Raw genomic sequence first — 18297 nt, forward strand, 5'->3', positions numbered from 1 at the left:
GCATAATATATATATATATATATATATATATATATATATATATATATATATATATATATATATATATATACAGTATATAACTGTCTTATCAATATCTGCTCAGTGGACACTGAGCTAAACAATTGGAGGGAGCAAATATTTACTATCCATTTTGAAAACCAGACTAAAACAGGATTTTCACTTTTTTATTCTCCAGAATACAAGCAAAAAAAAACAAAAAAAAAACCTTTAATACTCAAAAGGATGTGCTACAGCAAAAGTGGTATTTACAAAGAAAGAAAATTACACATATCAAGTTGTTAGTTGTTAGAGACTTCTGGCATCCAACCCAGCTCTTCACCTGTCAGCTGGCCACACAGTGATCAGGATACTGTGACTGATCATTCATCTTTTCCTTGTAATTGTGTCATGTGTTGAGTGGGCTCTTTCTCATGGACTATTTTTTGTCCATGTTTTTTAATAAAGCTATTTGATCTTTTTACTACACCAGAGGTCTTTGCTGTTTCCTCTCTTCCTTTTGTTTTCACAGGTGGAGTTCCCTCTCCCTGATTACAGCAGCACTCCTAATGTGTTCACATTATTTATTTATTGCTGTTTATTTTTATATTTAGAATTTGGGGCCAAATTCATGTCACAAATAGCCATTTGTTTTGGTATGGTCAATACTAGCAGAGCTTAGCGCTGTGAGTTGAGAGAAGGAGAATCTGGGGGCACTGCAAGCAGAGTCATTGGGGTTTGGAGGAGTTGGAGGGTATTGAAATGGTGTGGGAGGGGTGGAGAGACAGGGGACATTGCAGGCAGTAGCAGCAGTAATGGGGTTTAAAATTTTTGGTGACTGGCTGTGATCAGTAGCTTTTCAGTTTTTAATCACAGCAATACTTTTATTCAGCTTAAAACAGGTAACTGAAGTGACCATGAACTTATAACAGAAGAGGGAATGCAGCTTGTGTAAGAAATACTGACCTGGAGTGCACATGCGCGCGGCTAACTGAGCAGTACATGGCTGCTTAGAGCTCCGTGGATACCGGGACCTGACAGCTAATAACGGCAAGTTATAGCAGCACACCGCTTTACAAAACTGTTACATTTGTCACTGAGACATCAGGGCACATTTTGATACTATGTACAGTGGGGAAAAATCTAAATCTAAAACTTTAAATGCCCAAACATTGCTGACTGGAACTACTGCTAAAATGGCTGCAGCATCATCCCCCTGCAATATTTCCTCACAGAAAAAGACACAAATAAGGATTTCTCCCTCTACACAGAAAGGTGAGACAGATTTGGATTTTGGAATGACTCAAATTACTTTACAGAACTCTCCTCTTGGCTCTGACTTATTATGTCAATTTGAGAGAGTTTTACAAAAGGCTTTACAAAACACCTCAGATACAATTACTGAGAGACTTACACGAGAGATTCATGAGGTGGGCCTTCGCACATCTGTCCAAGAACAGAGAATGGATGAATTGGAAGTTATTACAAATAATCAAAAAGAAGAAATAGAAGCCCTTAGGGAAGAAAATTCTTCCCTCAGCAGCCAACTCGAGGAATTTGAAAATAGAGCCAGGAGATCTAATGTTCGTATCCGTGGCATCCCTGAGGCTATAGAAGATCTCCAATTCAATATTACTGCGCTTTTCCAGGAATTAGTCCCAACAATTCCTATAGAGCGCCTGGAAATGGACAGGTTTCATAGAACCCTGGCTCCCAGAAAAGAGGATGGCCCCCCCAGGGACATTGTAATAAAATTACACTACTTCCGTACTAAAGCACAAATAACGGAAGCAGCCCGTAGTAAAGATTCCTTAATCTTTCAGGGGCATAAATATCAGATTTTTCAAGACCTCTCACAGCAAACTCTAATGAAAAGAAAGGTGATGAAGCCATATTTGCAGATTCTCCAACTTCATCGCATTTCTTATCGCTGGAACTTCCTATTTGCTGTCCGCTTTTCTCACCGAGGTTCTACCTTCACCTGTAAAATGGAAGATGATCTCATTGAAGCAATTCAAGATCTTCGCCTGTCAACATCAGAGGGAACAGCTGAAGGATCCAAACGTCGAGCAACATCTAACTCTCCTAAACAACCACAGGACATTTCTAATCTTTCAGATCATCCCAGTATGCATAAAAGGTGCCGTACTGCTTCACCTCCATCAGCTCAAGAAGAACAGATGGACTGATGTTAATATTCTTATATGTGATATAGAACCCCTAGGGCATGTTCTGCCTTAAATCATATATTCAGTGACATAATCAGTAAATAACACTGCGATGGGTCTTACACCCTAACATAATATAACGTTCTTAATTTAAATGCTAATATAGTGCCAATACTCGGTATATTTGCAACACCTTCATTTCATAAGAAATGATGTATATTATTATCCTCTCCTGGACCTGTTGTCGGGGGTTTTACTTCTGATTAATGGGTACAGGACAGCTATAATTAATGAGACAAGCACTATAAATCATCTTAAAATCGACCTCAGAGATGCTTCACTAATTCTATTTTTATTTCATACACCTTTTTTTTTTCTTTTTTTTTTTAGTACTTTTGTTAATGTACCGAGTATAATTTTATAGTTATATAATAGTTCTAAAAACTTGCTTGTTTACAAATTTATAGACTATTTTGAATGGCTGTCATAATCCCAGTCATAACGTACTGTGCATTCAACTTGATCCTCGAGTACCCGATGCTGTAATCAGATACTCTTTGGACCTACAGTATCCATTGGTTGGTGATTTGTACCACCCACTGAATACTTGCTCCACATAGGAGCCACCCTTTTTTCAATACCAAAGCTTCTCATACCCCTTTCAACTACCAGATTCAACTCATACTTTTCATTTCCCATCTACATTACCCCATATAACCTTCCTTGCCCTAACCAAATACCCACAACTCTCCTGATATTCCACTTCTTCGTAAAAATGACTTTAAATATTCTAACCCTCAATGTACAGGGACTCAACTCCCCCTCAAAGAGAACTAAAGCGTTCCAATACTTTTCCAAGCTTAAAGCACAAGTGGTATGTTTACAGGAAACACACTTTTCAACACAATCCTTCCCAAAATTCTTCAGTCAACAATACCCCCAGACATATACTGCCTCGGCCTCTACCAAACAGAGAGGTGTCTTAATAGCTTTTCACCGTACCACACCGTTTATACTTAAAAAAGAAATTAAGGATCCTGAGGGAAGATACCTACTACTCTCTGGCCACTTGCTAGACTGCGAAGTTATCATAGTCTCTTACTATTCCCCCGAATAAGAATCCATTGTCCTTCCTCTCACTTGTTCTCACTAGTGGATACACATAAAACTGGTACCCGAACGCTCTGTGGAGACTCTAATCAAGTGATATATCCATTCCTAGACAAATCCCCAACTCCAATAAATGCTCAGCGCCTTTCATACCAAAACCTTCTTAATCAGCATTCCTTACTAGATACTAGGCGTGAACATAACCCTATAATGAAACAATATACGCACTATTCTCATCCTCACAAACAATTCTCTCGAATTGACCATCTCCTTATAAACACTAGTACCTCTCCCTTTATCCTTAACTCTCAAATTGTACCATGCTCTTGGTCAGATCATGATGCTGTAATGGCATCCTTTTCATCATTAATTCCAAGACCTAATTACCGTACCTGGTGTATAAATGACAGTCTACTAACCAAACCTAAATACAGACAAGATATAGAAAATGCTATACAAGACTACCTTGCTAACAACAATCCCTTAGATACAAACCCTTTGACACTTTGGGAAGCCCTTAAACCATCTATCAGAGGGGTCTGCATTAGCCAAGCAACATATCATCGGAAAAAACAAAAACAACTACATGCACAACTTGATGATGCTTTTTATAAAGCCTCTGAGAATTTTCAAAACTCACCCTCACAGCAAAATAAACAATTATATGAAAAAGCCAAATTAGAAATCGACCTATTCTTAACAGACTCCGCTGAAAAGATTCTCCGAAAATCAGCACATACTTTTTATATGAAAGCCAATAAGCCAACTACTTTCTTAGCCTTAGCCCTACGCAAGGCAAACTATACCCCTAAACCGATCCGCTTCCAATTATCCAAAGATTATTATTCTAGTAACCCTCTCAAAATTATCCATAAGTTTAGTAAAGGACTCACTGACCTATACCGAGATACTCATAAATTTGACCAAGCAAAATTTGATACCCTTCTCTCCTCTATACAACTCCCCTCCCTTTCGACTGCTCAAAAAGAACTTCTTGATAAACCAATCTCAGATTTTGAAGTCCAAACAGCAATAAAAACTCTGAAAATCCACAAACGTCCAGGCCCTGATGGTTTCTCAGCTATATTTTATAAAAATTTTACTACCATACTATCTCCCCTTATGGTAGAGGCCTTTAACTCCCTTCTCACAAACCATTCCTTTTGTGATGAATCCTTATTAGCATCCAAAGCCATGATTCCGAAACCGAACACTGATGACACTTCTTGGTCCAATTATAGACCAATTTCAATACTTAATTTAGATATTAAAATTCTAGCCAAGATCCTCTCTAACCGACTAAATCCAATAATAGGCTCCCTCATTCACAAAGATCAGACAGGGTTTATTCCCTCTAGACAAGCAGGTGATAACATTCGCCGTGCTACCCTCCTAGCCCACATAGCAAGATCCCGTCGTATACCTACCTGCTTCCTCTCAATAGACATTAGAAAGGCATTCGATTCTATTTCTTGGTCCTATCTCAACTCCATCCTAATCCGATGGGGATTCGGAATACAATTTAGAGGTTGGATCTCTTCTCTGTATCAAAATCCAAAAGCATATGTTTCATATTCTGGATACCGTTCCGAATCCTTTGCCATTGAGATAGGAACCAGACAAGGATGCCCCCTTTCCCCTCTTATATTTGCTTTGGCAATCGAACCTCTCGCACAGCTTATACGCTCCAATATAAATATTAAAGGCCTCGAACTAGGAGGTTATCAACACAAACTATGTATGTTTGCTGACAACGTTCTTATTTTCCTAACTTCACCACTTACCTCAGCCCCAAATCTTATAGATATCCTAACCAAATTTGAATCAATATCAGGACTCAAAATAAATATTCATAAGTCCAAAGCCTTAAACATTTCTATTCCACCTGACTTGCAGGCGCAATTGCAAGACTCCCTCCCATTCACATGGTCATCAACACAAATTACTTATCTTGGAATTATATTTACAGCTAACCCAACTAATCTATATTCGGCAAACTACCCCTCCATGCTAACTCACCTCTCAACATTAACCACTTCAGTTCCGGACCAATAAATACCTTAAGGACCAGAGGTCTTTTTGCAATTTCGCACTGCGCTGCTTTAACTGGTAATTGCGCGGTCATGCAATATTGCACCCAAACGAAATTTGCGTCCTTTTCTTCCCACAAATAGAGCTTTCTTTTGATGGTATTTGATTGCCTCTGCGAAAATTTTGAAAAAAAAAGATATTTTCTTCTTTTTGTTATAAGAAAAATCGAATAAACTAAATTTTAGTCATACATTGAGGGCAAAATTTATTCAGCCACATGTCTTTAGTAAAAAAAATGTCAATAAGCATATATTTTTTGGTTTGCGCAAAAGTTATAGCGTCTACAAACTAGAGTACATTTTCTGGAATTTACACAGCTTTTAATTTATGACTGCCGATCTCATTTCTTGAGGTGCTAAAATGGCAGGGCAGTACAAATCCCCCCCAAATGACCCCATTTTGGAAAGTAGACACCCCAAGGAAATTGCTGATGGGTATGTTGAGCCCATTGAATATTTATTTTTTTTGTCCTAAGGGATTGAATAATGACAAAAAAAAAAAAAATTTTTTTTACAAAAAGTTGTCACTAAATGATATATTGCTCACACATGCCATGGTTATATGTGGAATTGCACCCCAAAATATATTCCGCTACTTCTCCCGAGTATGGGGGTACCACATGTGTGGGACTTTTTGGGAGTCTAGTCGCGCACGGCACCCCGAAAACCAATCACCACCTTCTAGATTTCTAAGGGTGCAAATTTTTGATTTAACTCCTCACTACCTATCACAGTTTCGAAGACCATAAAATGCCAAAATAGCACAAAACCCCCCAAAATGACCCCATTTTGGAAAGTAGACACCCCAAGCTATTTACTGAGAGGCATGTTGAGTCCATGGAATATTTTATATTTTGCCACAAGTTGCGGGAATATTACAAACTTTTTTTTTTTGCACCAAGTTGTCACTAAATGATATATTGCTCACACATGCTATGGGCATATGTGAAATGACACCCCAAAATACATTCTGCTGCTTCTCCTGAGTACGGGGATACCACATGTGTGGGACTTTTTGGGAGTCTAGTCGCGCACGGCACCCCGAAAACCAATCACCACCTTCAGGATTTCTAAGGGTGCAAATTTTTGATTTAACTCCTCACTACCTATCACAGTTTCGAAGTCCATAAAATGCCAAAATAGCACAAAACCCCCCCAAATGACCCCATTTTGGAAAGTAGACACCCCAAGCTATTTACTGAGAGGCATGTTGAGTCCATGGAATATTTTATATTTTGCCAAAAGTTGCGGGAATATTACAAACTTTTTTTTTTTTGCACAAAGTTGTCACTAAATGATATATTGCTCACACATGCTATGGGCAGAAGTCAAATTACACCCCAAAATAAATTCTGCTGCTTCTCCCGAGTACGGGGATACCACATGTGGGGGACTTTTTGGGAGCCTAGCCACGTACGGGACCCCGAAAACCAAGCACTGCCTTCCGGATTTGAATATAAAATGCTACCAAAAAACCTGTTAGCGATGGCAGGGATCAGGCCTGACTCTGCGATCGCTGCAGTTATGTGTTTAGTGTTTTGTAAGTGACAGTGATCGATCGATACTGCACTTGGGTGGGCTGGGCAGAGGGGCAAAACGCAGGTGCCAGCAGGTATTTGGGCTGATCCCGCTAACAATGCGTTTTTTTGGAACCCTAAACTGCTGGGGACGCTAGTATAGATCTGATCAGATCAGATATTGATCTGTTCAGATTCTATACCACTACGGGAGGTGTATGCTTTGCGTGTGGGTGTTAGCGGTACTGGCACTAACCTAGCGCTGCCTGGGGCGACGCAGACCCTGACCCTAAAACCTAATTGATATCACCCGCCGGGTGATCAGGGGGTTAATCCTTTATTGGGTAATAAATGGTGGGTGCCCTGATGCTATAAAAAACAAACTAACCAGAGTCACCCGTAACACTTATACGGTGATCAGTGGTGAAAGGGTTAACTAGGAGCAATCAGGGGGTTCAAATTTTTATTAGGTAGTATATGGGGGTCCCTGGCGCTATATAAAAACCTGACGGGGAACCTAAATAACTAACTGGCTAACCAGCGTCACCAGTGACACTTATACTGTGATCGCTGGTGAAAGGGGGTGAAAGGGTTAACTAGCAGCAATCAGGGGGTTAAAACCATTATTGGGTAGTATATCGGGGTACCTAGCGCTATAAAAACCTGGCGGTGAACCTAAAAAAATAACTAGCTACCTAGCGACACTAGCGACACTGATGCAGCGTTCAGAAAAATGATCGCTTAGTGACACTGGCAAAAGGGGGTGAAAGGGTTAACTAGCGGAAATCAGGGGGTTAAAACCATTATTGGGTAGTATATCGGGGTACCTAGCGCTATAAAAACCTGGCGGTGAACCTAAAAAAATAACTAGCTACCTAGCGACTGTAGCGACACTAATGCAGCGATCAGAAAAACGATCGCTTAGTGACACTGGCAAAAGGGGGTGAAAGGGTTAACTAGCGGCAATCAGGGGGTTAAACCCATTATTGGGTAGTATATCGGGGTACCTAGCGATATAAAAACCTGGCGGTGAACCTAAAAAAATAACTAGCTACCTAGCGACACATGCAGCGATCAGAAAAATGATCGCTTAGTGACACTGGCAAAAGGGGGTGAAAGGGTTAACTCTAGGGGCAATCAGGGGGTTAAATCTTTATTGGGGGGTGATAGGGGGCTACCCTGGACCTAACACTAACTGTCCTGACAGTTTTTACTGTCACAACTGACACTGAATGCATTGATCAGTAAAGAAATGATCAATGCAATCAGTGACACTGTGACTGGGGGGGAGGGGGGGCGGGGGGGGATCGGGGGGGGGGGGATCGGGGGGGGGGGTTTGTGTGCCTGTGTGTACCTACATGTCAGTGTAGTGTTGGTGCACACTTACTTTTACTCTTCTCCTCGTAGTCCGGTCAAAAAGACCGCCCCGAGGAGAATGACATCACTTCCTCCTTCCTGTGTAAACAATACACAGGGGAGGAAGCTTCTCATTGGCCAGGAGCGATCCAGAGGGGGTGGCCGAAAACCAACGGCCATCCCCTCATCACGGAGCGCTCCTGGACCGAATCGGACCGCCGTAACCAGCGGGAGGGGGTCCGATCGGACCCCCCACCCGCTGGAAGGCAATCACGTAGATGTACGTGATTGTGCCTGCCTGTGCCATTGTGCTGACGTACATTGGCAATACGGCGGTCCTCAAGTGGTTAATGAAAACCTGGTCCTCTCTCCCATTGGCATGGATGGGTAGAATTTCTGTAATTAAGATGACAATACATCCTAAGATCCTATATCTCTTCAGAGTGCTTCCAATACAGGTTCCAGCATATTTCTTACGCATATTACAGAGGAAAGTTTCCCAATTAATTTGGGAAAAACTTAAGCCCCGCCTCCCACAATCTACCCTTCACACTCCTCGTATTGGTGGTGGATTGAGCACTCCTAATTTTTCTAAATATTATTATGCTGCCCAATTAGCCATGTTACCTAAATACCACGCTACAAAAGAAATTCCCTTTGGGTTATAATTGAATCAGTAGAATGTGATCCTTTATCAACTGCAAACCTTCTTTGGCTCCCACCAGCACAACGCCAAGCAATTACTAACCCTATTACTAAGCATAGCCTTTCAATTTGGGACATACTAAGAGCTCGTTTTGGTCTCCAATCCGAACATAACCCCCTTCTTTCCTTCCTTAATAACCCATCTTTCTATCCTGCCTGGACTTCTCCATCATCTTTCCTTACTTGGTCAAATGCAGAATTAACCCATTCTCATCACTTTTATGAATCCTCTTCTATTACCCCCTTTGCTGCATTACAAAAAACACATGCTATACCTCATTAGAAACATTTAGCTACTCACAAATAAAACAATTTCTAATTCAAAACACTCCTTCAAATCCATCTACCCCCAAGCTTCACTTTCTTTGAACAAGCTTGCAAATCTGAAACGAGGGCTCATTTCAAATCTGTACAACCAACTATTATCGCATACAACCTCTTCCCCTCCAACCTATACATCTAAATGGGAAAATGATTTAAATCTTCAACCAGACAAACTAAACTGGACTCACATATGGCAGGCTACTCGATCGGCCTCACCGAATATAGAAGCTTCAGAAACTAACTATAAGGTGCTTTCTAGATGGTACTTAGTACCTGCTAGGATTTCAAAATTCCTCCCGCAATACCCAGCTAACTGCTTTCGAGAATGTGCTGACTTAGGCACACACTTACACATTTGGTGGGATTGTCCCATAGTCAGAGCTTTTTGGTCAGAAATATTCAAAATTATTTCTATCATTTTCAAAACCACAGTAGAACCAGACCCTACGGTAGCACTCCTGAATAATAAACCTCAAACTTTAACTCACCACCAATTTAAACTTCTATTATCGATAACCACGGCTGCCAAACAAAATATTGCAAAAGCCTGGAAAACACCCACTTTATGCATGGTATCATTCAAACATAGAGTAACGCAAGCCATGATTCACGCTAAAATAGAAGCAACCGTACTAGATAAAGTTCCCATGTTCGAATCATTATGGCTTCCTTGGATTGAACACTACTTACCACATGGTCTAGACCAATCTCTTATATTCTCATGAAACAACTAATCAAACATATATCTTACCCTCATGTTACATGTAGAATTTATTAACATATAATTTTCTTTCGGAGTGGTCCCCTCCCTCCACAACCCTTATATATGCTTCCCCCACCCTTGCTTTCCCCACACCCTCTCCTTTTACTATATATACATGTACAAGCTAAATTAATGAGTTATATATTTCCTAATGTTATTACTATAGAGGAGATTTTAGGGATGGTTTAATTAAGTATCTTTTATTCAGGGAATAACCAAGCCACATGGTTGGATCTTGGCCCTGAATTATCTACTTACCTCTCTATACCTTCCTGGTAACAACCTTTCTTTTACCCTATATTATACCAAATCTCCTCCAACCCTAAACTTTTAAACTACAATTTTTACTATGTATCTAATCCAGTTATTAAACTTTATACATGTTTATCTTTAGCTAAAATATGTTAAACTAATATATCCCAAATTACATGACTGTTATTATAGTATTCACCTCCTGTTAATATACTGAGAAGCCTCATTTCACACTTTTATACATTCTACTTAACTATAAATCTATTATATGACTCTTTTTATTGCATTATATTCAATAAAATATTTGGAAAAAGAAAAAAAGAAATACTGACCTGGCCACCTGGAAGCTTTTTTGTGCTACTATATGCCTTATGTGGGTGTAAGTAAAAACATTAAGCTTGGCAGCTGGTTTTGAGTACTTTCTAAATGCAAAGGTTTTGGTCCTTATCTCTGCTTTTGTAGCCCTCTTGATAGAACTAAAGCTGAGATACATAATTGGAAAATAACTAAGCTTCCTTTGCTAATGTAATAGCATAAGAAACTGTCAGAAGTGGCGTGTTCCATATTAACTAAGATAGACCTCCAGGTAGACCTGTGCCGCCAGTGCCAGAGTGAAACAGAAACTAGCACAGATTTGTCTTAAATTAACAGAGAAAATAATTTGTTTTCTATTTTAAAAAAAAAATTGTCCCAGATTCCTGCCAGTGTAACGTGTTGTAAAGGATGTAAGCTGTCAGCAGATTGCACTAGTGAATAGATTACAGGAGCAGTACCCACCACCAGCCCCCTCTCTTAAGTAGATCTTGTCTGATTATGATTTTTAATGGTTTGAAAAAGGAACCAATATATAGGAACCAATTATAAAAGAGACAATTATCTTATAAATAGAGATGGGCGAACTGTTCGAGCTGAGGAAAAAGTTTGGCTCGGACATCACCCGTTCACTCCATATGGAAAGCACTCAAATTTGCAGGGGGCTCGGTGGAATTTTAACCCGCCAAGTGCCCCACAATGCCATGTGTGTTGCACAGGGCATTATAAGACCTAATTGGGAAAAGATTTGCCCAATAAGGGCACAGTGAATAGCCGTTGTTAAGGAGTGGGGCCGGGAAAGCTGGCCGCTGCGTCCTTAACAATGGATGAGTCATCAGCTGTCAATGGGCTTCTCAGCTGAATGAGAAAAAAACATTGCCGCCAGAAGAAAAAAAGTAAAAAAATGGTGTGGGGACCCCTCCAATTCATACCAGGCTCTTTGGGTCTGGTATGGTTTTAAGGGGAACTCCCCATCAACATTGAAAAAACAAAACCGACATGGGGTCCCCCAAAATCCATACCAGACCCTTATCTGAGCACACAGCCTGACAGGCAAGGAAATAGTGCGGCACCCTCCCCTGAACCATACCAGGCCACATGCCCCCAACTTGGGCTCTGTCCTCCTCACCCCAAGTACCTTGTCCCCATGTTAATGGGGACAAGAGCCTCTTCCCCACAACCTTGGGCTTTGGTTGTTGGGGTCTGTGGGCAGGGGCTTATCAGAATCTGGAAGCCCCCTTTAATAAAGGTACCCCCAGAACCTGACCCCCCTATATGATGAGTACAGGGCACATTGTACCTCTACTCATTCACCAAAAACATATAAAAAATAAATTAAAACAGTACACAAGTTTTTAACAAGTCCTTTATAAAAAATAAATAAATTAAATAAAAAAACAATGTCCCTTGATGTAGATCCATCATTAAACACATTGCTCACGCCACTTCTGGACCCCAAAAAAAGTAAAAAAAATGCTTGATCCGCAATGAAGGCAACAAAGACTAACTGACTAGTGTAGACTTTGCCGTTTGACAGTTCTTATATAGGTAAGGAGTGGAGTCACCTGACAACGTCACCTGGTGGAACCACCCATTTGTGACATCACCAGCCAGTGCAATATTGCAATATTTTATGTCACACTATATTTACGCAGAGGTCTTTAAAACACAGCTTTTTTGAAAAAAAAAAAAAACACTTTAATGAATAATAAAAAAAAAAAAACAGTAAAATTAGCCCAATTGTTTGCATAATATGAAAGGTGATGATGATATGCTAAGTAAAAATATACCTAACATGTAATATACCTAACATATACCTAATATATAATATACCTAATATACCTATCATATACATAACGTATTGTAAACACCCTCGAACTGGTAAACATGCACTACAGCTACAAATCAATGATGGCCTCTAGCATAGGCCAACTCACCAAGGCACAAATTGAATGGAAACCCTGGTCACAATGGACCAGAGCAGCATTGTTTATATAAAAGTTAGGTAATCCTCTTTTAAGTTTAGTAATGAAGAATGAGCAGAAAAAATAAGTTTCCCTTTTTACAGAAACTTTATCCTTGTTTTATAGAAATGTATTGTTTCATAATATATTGTTCATATCTCACTAAAAAAATGCTTTTCAAAGTGGTCTTACCGCTTTGTTAACAAACTTAACAGTTCACAAAACAGTTCCCAATTGGGGTGCCTGGGGGAAAGAGGTCCACAGTTGCCACATCAGTCTATGAGCTCTGATAGGAACAAAGAGCATCAGATTTATGTAAATCCGAAATACTGTATCTGTTATGAATATTTTTTGCAATGACTTATATGATTGTATATATTGCTACCATTTATACGACAAACAATGTCTACATTGTTATGTATATGTTACTGTGAAAAACAAATAAAAAGTATTGGGAAAAAAAAATCACATTTATATCAACCATATGTTCAGCAGCCATGTGAGTTCCATGTCAGTAAGGTAGGGTCTCTGATCAGTAAAACCACTATCATATTTAATATTAGATCTGACTGGGACCATCACCTGGATCAGCATGTCAACAGGGAAGGCTATGTAGTGTAAACACTGCTAGGCAACCTGTGGGAGGCTCAGCTGTCTCCAACCAATTGTGCTGGCCCTCCTGCAAATGTGCCCATCAGCTCCATAAAGTAACCAGCACTGGGTTCTATTGTGCTGCCACTGCAGCCATGGAGACAGAGACCAGTGCTGTCAATATCAGGGGCAGGACAGCAACCCTGGTTGTTTGGCCACTGGTGACCCTGATAGTTCTGCCACTGGTCTACAGTGGGAGGATTCCCACATCCACCTAGAATGTGTAGATGTAGGAATTGGATAAATATTTCTTTTTTTTTAACCTAAGACCCCTTTCACGCTGAGGTGATTTTTAGGCTAGTAATAGCCTCTAAATAGCACCTGAAAACTCTGAAAACCACCTTCCATTCATTTCAGTGTGTCTTTTCACACTAGGGCAGTGCGCTTGCGAGATGTTCATAAAAATCCAGCATCTTTTGGGTGGTTTGGGCGTGCTGTATTTAGCACTCCCAAAACATCCTGCCCATTAAAATGAATGGGCAGTGCTTGCAAAGTGCCACAATACAAGCATTTTAAAGCCATTATTTGGGGTTAAAAGGGCCCCACTAGCAGCTGAAAAGCGCAGCTTAAACACCACTAAAATGAGCGGCCCTTTAGTGCTGATGCAGCTGTGGCCCCAGTTACATAGTTAGTGAGGTTGAATAAAGACCAGGTTGGTCTTCATTCAAAGAGTGAGTGTCTACAATTGTCCCTATCCCTGTACATTGTACATTGCACACTCACATTGGTCCCTACACCCTTAAGGAGCCCACAATCCAAGGTCCCCATTCATGTACTGGGGCCAACTTTGGAAAGAAGCCAATTAACCTACCAGCATGTCTTTGGAATGTGGGAGGAAACCAGAGTTCCTGGAGGAAACCCACGCAGGCACAGGGAGAACATGCAAACTCCAGGCAAGTAGTGTCGTGGTTGGGATGTTTTAGACAGGGCATATGCTGTTCAGTTGTTGTGCCTGCTCAGTGGGGATCTCTCCACTGGTCCCCGCTGAGCAGGCGGATGACAGATCAGTGTCTGTGACAGATCCGATGCAGAGCAGACACGGACACAGCCTAATATTCTCTATGGGGTGGTTGGATGGAAATTGACTGCCTGTCTGTTTCCATCTGACTGATAGACAGGGAACAGATCATGATCTGTCTGTTTTTAGCTGATTGGATCAGATTCTGGCAGGTGTAAGCGGGCAGCCGGACACATGTCCACTGACATCCACTGCCGATTAAAGAACAATGGCTGGTCCGGTTTGGTCTGCCTGAAAAACTGACAGGCAGACCCAATAGGTCGGCTTGTGTGTAAGGGGCCTGATAGTTGAATGAAGAAAAAAAGTGATCAATGTATGGGCTGCCTAAGTGCTAATAAATTAATTTTAAAGCATTTGGAAGAAATGAGAGGAGGAGGGAGACAGACAGGGGAGAGAAGGGAACGGGATATGGACAGTTCACTGATCACAGATCAGAGCTCACTCACCCACCGGGGAGGGAGGGACAAGGCTGGTAGCTAGAGGCTCATCATTGACACAAAAAAGGAATGTGTCTTCTGTCTTCCATATTTCCCACCCACATATCCTCCATCTCTCAGGTAAAGCTGCACATTGGGGGATAGGAGAGTGGGCGGGCCAGGCACACAGGGGAGGGACAGGGGCAGGAGAAGGAGGAGGAGGTTATATTCCTCTCTGCTCTCCAGTCCATATGGGGGGGGAGTGTGGTTGCTGGGCTGTCACAGACTTGTGGCTCAGCTGCAGCCACTGGTGATCGGTTTCTTAATTTACAGGCTGATTCTCCTGTCTTATGGATGGGAGAAATCAGGCTGTTATTTCAAATTGATAGGAGGTTGGGAGCACTGCTTGCCCCCCTCCCACGGTGGTGGAACTCCAGGATACAGTCTTATAATACCTACACTGCCAAAGTTCAGCTTCCTCTGTTTTTAACAGTTCCACAAAAAATGTAAAACATAATGATAGATGCAATAAAAACATGTTTAAGAAAGTCATGTTAGCAGGGGTAGTTCCAAAAAAATCTATGGCTTTACAGTACTATGGATATAAATGTGGGGCTCAAATTGTTCACATGCATGATATTGTGAGTGCAGTTTTATGGGGTGTGTCAAAATAGAGGTAAACTTTTTCTAGCTCTACATGGTAATCAGCAATTTAACAATGCCTTCCCTAACATATGGCTGCAAAATAGATATCTGGCTGGAAGAAAATGAAGTAGAAGACGGAAGAAGAGGAGATGTTGAACCTTAAATGACATCTGACTGTAAAGAGAAGTTGCAAATAAAAAGATGCATTTATATTTCCTGTAAACACTTCATGTTATACATTGAAGGACTACTATTCTATTACAGTCAAACCAAACCACTATCCAATACCTAAGAGAAATACAGCACTGTGTTAAAGAAATATAAGAGTATTTGTTTTATAATTTGTTACCTAAATGTAAATGAGAGTCCTTGATAATGTGTGTGATATGGCTAAAGGTAGAAGCATTTTCATAAATACCTACAATTAAAGCTTTTTTGACTTAATTGTTACATGCATGGTCCCCTTGTTATCTCTTGAATTTTGAATAACTATGAAGCTATTGTGCCTTTTAGCCAATTTTGATTTAAAACCGAAAATGGAAAAATTACATCCTTTACTTCTATTCAGAGCTAGAATAAATCACTTACAGAACCATAGCGTATAAACACCTTTGGGTCTCTCATTAAAATAATGCAGGAACAGTTGTTTTGCAGCTCTTCCTGCATTTCAATTGAGCATTTTCTGCAGACATGATTTCCATGTCTTAGGGCTTTTGTAAATCTCATTTTTCAATCTTACAAAGGTTAGGTCTCTCATAGTAACATTAAAAATAAATCCTAGGAAATTCTGTTTAATGTTGAGATCACAGATATCTAATTAATATATTTATGAAAGATGCACACTTTTCATTTGTTTAGAACATGAGTTAGAAATAATAAATTCCATTTAGTTATAAGAATGTGATATGTCTTATTACTTAGATATCATGAAATGCTACACTTGTTGTTAAGAAAGCATATGTTACTTTGGAACAACATAAAATACATTTTTCCAGAAGTAATATAGAAGTGTAATTTGAAATTATTCAAAAATGTCATAGTGCATATGATTTGCATTGGAGAAATCTGTCACATTGCAAAGCAGCTGAAAAGTGGCAAAAATGAAAATATGCATATGTACAAAATCTTGATGCAAAAATATAGCCTTGACACATCATATTATTTAAAATTATATATTTTTTCTTATCTAAAATGTATAAAATATGTTTGACACTTGAAGCAATATTTTTACATGTGATGTGGAATTGTGATTGTATATTTTGATTTATAAGAAACCAAAAAAATCTACTACAACTAGTGCCTTTATGTAAAGAAGCTGGAGGTTTCTCAAAAAGCTTGTCTGCTTTCCGAATACCATGCCATGCATATCTTCTCAACTGGGTCTTGTTGATGTATTTATGTTGTAGATTAAGGCTTCGTTCACATCTAGGCATATGGGGGCGACGATCACGGTAAAATTGCGTAAATAGAATTGCTGGATGCCCATTGTCCAGAAGAAGCTCATGAACTTCTTTTGGGGACAGGCGTCCTGCGATTCTGTGCACACGTCTTTACCGCTATTGTTGCCCTATGAATCATGGGAAAATCACGCCAAGTTTGGGGTGCTATTGAAATCAATGGGCAATGCACTGGGAATGCATGGGCATCCCGTGATTTGCCGCTATTAAATCATGGGCAGAATTGTGGCGATTATGCCCGCTATGCGGAGATGTGAAGGGAGCCTAAGGGCAATATCAAACAACATTTTTTTTGGTGGAATTCATAAAGGGTCAATTCTGACAGGACTCCAAAATTGACAGAGTTTGTGCCAGATTTAAATACCTGTGAGAAACTGGTACATGAATCTGTTGGAAGCCAGCATTGAAGCTGGCGCGTCCTGTCCAGACCCTGCAACTGTCACACAGTCAGGAGCATGGCTGAGTAGTTTTGTAGTAGGCTGGGTGGAGCTTGATGGGGAACTAATAAACCAGTTCTCCATCAGCTTCACCTTGCTTTTGATTGATAGTCAAATAGCAAACTTTTAATCCACCCACTGCCACATGCTGACAATCAACAGCAATCAAAAGCAAGGCAGATCTGGAAGGGAGCTAGTTTCCCAGTTGCCTAGGCATTGCAGCTATAGGGGCTAGTTCCCAATCAGGTCCCCGTCTCCTGTGAGCTTTTTTTTTCATCTAGATAATTTCCCATCTGGCAGCTGAATGAGGCCAGGGATAAAGTCCTGTGTTGGGAACTGTATTGGTGATATTCTCACACTGTCGATTAAAAATAGATAAAATATGGGATGACCCACTGCTGCAAGCACCATTTAGATAATCCATAGCAGATATAAAATGAAAGTATAATGATAGTGGTGCTGCACTGTTGAATACCAGGCAATATGTGATAAGTGAAAAACTTCTGCTTAAAGTGCAAGTGCAAAAAGCATCAATATATGCAAGTGTATAAATAATCCCACAGAAAGCCTGTGCAGACAAAATATGAATATGGTTCAAGATAAATTGGTGACAAACATAATATACATGTGCAAAAACAAAGTAGGTGAATAAATAAAGTGCAGTGAAATTGAATGCCCCATGTGCCACTCAGACTGCCTGAGTGAATACACAAATAGCAATCAAACAAGGTATTAATCCATAAGTCAATCAACAGTTAACGGATAAGTGATACATGCCTTTACCATGAACAATAAATGTCTGGTACCTGGCCAATCCAATGTGATGACACCTCTGTGTGCACTAGCCTCTCACCTTACGGCTGTAAGGTAACAGCATAAAAAATAATTGTCAAGTGCTTCAGGGGGTCCTCTAGAGGTCCTTCTCAGGTAAGTCTGACTGTTGGCTCCTTATGGTAAATGGCACTTCCTCTATGGTATCCTTTATGTTGATTATAAATGTGGAAGAAAGGTCCCAGATAGTGTAGTAATGTTTTAAAATATTTATCAAAACAAAAACACAGCTGGTACACTCACTTTTGAAAAGGAAATAACAAACAAATACTCCATGAGTGGTG

This window comes from Lithobates pipiens, unplaced genomic scaffold (assembly GCF_037356315.1).
Source record: "Lithobates pipiens isolate NorthernLeopardFrog02 unplaced genomic scaffold, aLitPip1_a1.2 Scaffold_19, whole genome shotgun sequence".
In the NCBI taxonomy this organism is placed as follows: Eukaryota; Metazoa; Chordata; class Amphibia; order Anura; family Ranidae; genus Lithobates; species Lithobates pipiens.